General features: G+C 53.9%; 1 non-coding gene across 1 annotated transcript in view; it reads right to left on the reverse strand.

Moving 5' to 3' along the window:
* LOC124731230 overlaps window positions 1-1034 on the reverse strand; it is a 1909-nt gene extending 875 nt beyond the window's left edge. The window contains exon 1 of the ribosomal RNA XR_007008212.1: window positions 1-1034. This exon is cut by the window's left edge and continues 875 nt beyond it. This is a non-coding gene — a ribosomal RNA (small subunit ribosomal RNA).
* Window positions 1035-5000: the final 3966 nt, after the last annotated feature.

Raw genomic sequence — 5000 nt, forward strand, 5'->3', positions numbered from 1 at the left:
CTTCTGTTCGTCTTGCGACGATCCAAGAATTTCACCTCTAACGTCGCAATACGAATGCCCCCGCCTGTCCCTATTAATCATTACCTCGGGTTCCGAAAACCAACAAAATAGAACCGAGGTCCTATTCCATTATTCCATGCACACAGTATTCAGGCGGGCTTGCCTGCTTTAAGCACTCTAATTTGTTCAAAGTAAACGTGCCGGCCCACCGAGACACTCAATAAAGAGCACCCTGGTAGGATTTCAACGGGGTCCGCCTCGGGACGCACGAGCACGCACGGGGCGGTCGCACGCCTTCGGCTCGCCCCACCGGCAGGACGTCCCACGATACATGCCAGTTAAACACCGACGGGCGGTGAACCAACAGCGTGGGACACAAATCCAACTACGAGCTTTTTAACCGCAACAACTTTAATATACGCTATTGGAGCTGGAATTACCGCGGCTGCTGGCACCAGACTTGCCCTCCAATAGATACTCGTTAAAGGATTTAAAGTGTACTCATTCCGATTACGGGGCCTCGGATGAGTCCCGTATCGTTATTTTTCGTCACTACCTCCCCGTGCCGGGAGTGGGTAATTTGCGCGCCTGCTGCCTTCCTTGGATGTGGTAGCCGTTTCTCAGGCTCCCTCTCCGGAATCGAACCCTGATTCCCCGTTACCCGTTACAACCATGGTAGGCGCAGAACCTACCATCGACAGTTGATAAGGCAGACATTTGAAAGATGCGTCGCCGGTACGAGGACCGTGCGATCAGCCCAAAGTTATTCAGAGTCACCAAGGCAAACGGACCGGACGAGCCGACCGATTGGTTTTGATCTAATAAAAGCGTCCCTTCCATCTCTGGTCGGGACTCTGTTTGCATGTATTAGCTCTAGAATTACCACAGTTATCCAAGTAACGTGGGTACGATCTAAGGAACCATAACTGATTTAATGAGCCATTCGCGGTTTCACCTTAATGCGGCTTGTACTGAGACATGCATGGCTTAATCTTTGAGACAAGCATATGACTACTGGCAGGATCAACCAGGGAGCTGCGTCAACTAGAGCTGAGCAGCCGGCCGCCCGGGAGTGTGTCCCGGGGGCCCGCGCGAACACGCAAGCGTCCGCTCAATCATTCTGCAAACAGGAGGAGGCTGAGCTCCCCTGCACAATACACCTCGAAACCCTCTCAGGTCCCGGCGGCGCGCAGCGCCGTCCCAAGTACTTGGTCGGGTTCGAGAGAGGCGCAATCGCCCGGAGTTAGGCGAGTAGACGCTTTCGGTGCGACCACCCGTGCTCCCAACTGAGCTTGCCGCTGCCGACAGAGGCCCGGGAGCGTGCTGTCGTGGCATTGCCGGCGGGAGACAACACGCGCCACCTACGGTGACCGGCAGCTCCAACGCCAGCGCCACAGAAGGACAAAAGCCCCACTTGGGTGCCGAAGCGAACTCTCCCAGCACAGCGCACACGCCAACACATCCGCACAGCTGCGATACAAACCACCAGCGAGAACCGCTGGGGCGACCGAGCAGCAGACGGCGTCGCGGCGCCGAGCGCCGGGCGGCGGCGCATCCTCAACGCACACAGTCCTCAATCGGACCAGCACACTGCAGATGTCCACCGCGCTTCGCACCGGGCCCGCGAGGACCTACTTTGGCCGCACGGCGCCGCGCGCAGGGTGCGCCGGCGCGCAGCTGCGACGCCTGCCGCGTCCGTCGGCCGGCGCGCCTGCCACTGGCCGCCCCCACCAGCCGGCTGTAGCGCGTGCGCCCACGCACCGCGCGGCCAGCACGCCGGGAGGCGCCCCCTCACCGGCCGGGGACGGTCCCACCCAGCCACCGCCGCGTATCGCTTCACACCCAGATGCCGTTCAGTTTCGTCGGCATGGTGGGTATCGCTGGAACAACCGGTTAGTACCTCAACCTATCGTCGCCATCACCGATTCACCCCTAGCGAGAACAACCGCACCACAACGGGTTACCATTTCTTCATTTGCGTAACTTCACCAGAAAACGTAGGCGTCCATCGCCATTTGCAACTTCAACCATTATTGCATGCCTGTGTCAGGTGTCACGCCACACTACGTCTGCCCACATACACGCAACAAAATGTGCACGCCTAGACAATACGTGGAAGGTGGCCCCCGTACGTATGCGATGTCCATTGCTCGAACGACTGTCAACCGGCTTCTGTAGCATGTCGCAGATATGGAACGCGCTGCACCATGCCATCACGGTGTGTGAGGAGAGACGACTAGGTCCGAATACATCAACAGACAGCTCATGCTGATCGCCATCCACGGCGTCCGTTCCTCCCACACGTCTCTATGGCGTACCACACTGCAATCCAGCTCTCATAGGGAGACGACACGTAGCTGCGTGCACAATATTTGCACTGTATGGTCCGCCGTTTTTGGGCGCAGTCGTTGTACGGTCACACATGTGCCACGATGTATCATTCAGTACATAAGGACGAATGTGCAGTACAGATTGTGGTTCACGCGTACGACATCAGCGGACAGTTGACACAGGCCGCACCACAACGTAGCCTGCGTACGTCGCATGCGAAGGGCATTGAACATGCAAACTTGTCACCAACCACCTTGCGAAGGCAGGGGGCAAGGTGGGGACGTGGGGAGAGGTGGGGGGGGGGGGGGGGCGGCATGTACGCCCTGCTGCCATCCACATTACAGTGTACAGCAGGAGCATGTGGAAAGTCAGCAAGACTTGCAAGGTGTTTAACATGAAGCGATACACAGGGGAGCGGGCAGTGCGAGTAGCGAACTATATTGCGAGGGTTGCGGGTGGGCAACACTACACTAATTGAACGAGTCGTATAACAATTACAGAGCAGGTTTAGGCGACAACGTGGGTTACGATAGGCGACAACGTGGGTTACGTTAGGGGACAACGTGGGTTACGTTAGGGGACAACGTGGGTTACGTTAGGGGACAACGTGGGTTACGTTAGGGGACAACGTGGGTTACGTTAGGGGACAACGTGGGTTACGTTAGGGGACAACGTGGGTTACGTTAGGGGACAACGTGGGTTAGGTTAAGGCACAACATGGGTTAGGTTAAGGCACAACATGGGTTAGGTTAAGGCACAACATGGGTTAGGTTAAGGCACAACATGGGTTAGGTTAAGGCACAACATGGGTTAGGTTACGGCACAACATGGGTTAGGTTAAGGCACAACATGGGTTAGGTTAGGGGACAACATGGGTTAGGTTAGGGGACAACATGGGTTAGGTTAAGGCACAACATGGGTTAGGTTAAGGCACAACATGGGTTAGGTTAGGGGACAACATGGGTTAGGTTAGGGCACAACATGGGTTAGGTTAGGGGACAACATGGGTTAGGTTAGGGGACAACATGGGTTAGGTTAGGGGACAACATGGGTTAGGTTAGGGGACAACATGGGTTAGGTTAGGGGACAACATGGGTTAGGTTAGGGGACAACATGGGTTAGGTTAGGGGACAACATGGGTTAGGTTAGGGGACAACATGGGTTAGGTTAAGGCACAACATGGGTTAGGTTAGGGGACAACATGGGTTAGGTTAGGGGACAACATGGGTTAGGTTAGTGGGACAACATGGGTTAGGTTAGGGGACAACATGGGTTAGGTTAGGGGACAACATGGGTTAGGTTAAGGCACAACATGGGTTAGGTTAGGGCACAACATGGGTTAGGTTAGGGCACAACATGGGTTAGGTTAGGGCACAACATGGGTTAGGTTAGGGGACAACATGGGTTAGGTTAGGGGACAACATGGGTTAGGTTAGGGGACAACATGGGTTAGGTTAGGGGACAACATGGGTTAGGTTAGGGGACAACATGGGTTAGGTTAGGGGACAACATGGGTTAGGTTAGGGGACAACATGGGTTAGGTTAGGGGACAACATGGGTTAGGTTAGGGGACAACATGGGTTAGGTTAGGGGACAACATGGGTTAGGTTAAGGCACAACATGGGTTAGGTTAAGGCACAACATGGGTTAGGTTAGGGGACAACATGGGTTAGGTTAGGGGACAACATGGGTTAGGTTAGGGGACAACATGGGTTAGGTTAAGGCACAACATGGGTTAGGTTAGGGGACAACATGGGTTAGGTTAAGGCACAACATGGGTTAGGTTAGGGGACAACATGGGTTAGGTTAGGGGACAACATGGGTTAGGTTAAGGCACAACATGGGTTAGGTTAAGGCACAACATGGGTTAGGTTAAGGCACAACATGGGTTAGGTTAGGGGACAACATGGGTTAGGTTAGGGGACAACTTGGGTTAGGTTAGGGGACAACATGGGTTAGGTTAAGGCACAACATGGGTTAGGTTAAGGCACAACATGGGTTAGGTTAGGGGACAACATGGGTTAGGTTAGGGGACAACATGGGTTAGGTTAGGGGACAACATGGGTTAGGTTAAGGCACAACATGGGTTAGGTTAGGGGACAACATGGGTTAGGTTAAGGCACAACATGGGTTAGGTTAGGGGACAACATGGGTTAGGTTAGGGGACAACATGGGTTAGGTTAAGGCACAACATGGGTTAGGTTAAGGCACAACATGGGTTAGGTTAAGGGACAACATGGGTTAGGTTAGGGGACAACTTGGGTTAGGTTAGGGGACAACATGGGTTAGGTTAAGGCACAACATGGGTTAGGTTAAGGCACAACATGTGTTAGGTTAAGGTACAACATGGGTTAGGTTAAGGTACAACATGGGTTAGGTTAGGTTACACGTTGTTGTAAGGAAAGGTGTGGGGGGGGGGGGGGGGGCGGGGCGGCAGGTTCGTTGATAGTGATTATAGTAAGTGAATGCTTGTGACATGATGAGATTTGTCACGTCAGGATGCACCTTTGGCTTATTAGAGGCGGCGCTCCAATTCTATGCTTGTGTCAGACCTGTGTCTTTGACTCATGTCATTGTTTGTGCGCTGTGACAGGAGGTACTATTGTGATGTTGGGTGCACCGTTGTATAGGACATGTGTGGGTGTTGGTGCCTTATCTGCGCAATGGTG

This window comes from Schistocerca piceifrons, unplaced genomic scaffold (assembly GCF_021461385.2).
Source record: "Schistocerca piceifrons isolate TAMUIC-IGC-003096 unplaced genomic scaffold, iqSchPice1.1 HiC_scaffold_1275, whole genome shotgun sequence".
NCBI classification, from domain to species: domain Eukaryota; kingdom Metazoa; phylum Arthropoda; class Insecta; order Orthoptera; family Acrididae; genus Schistocerca; species Schistocerca piceifrons.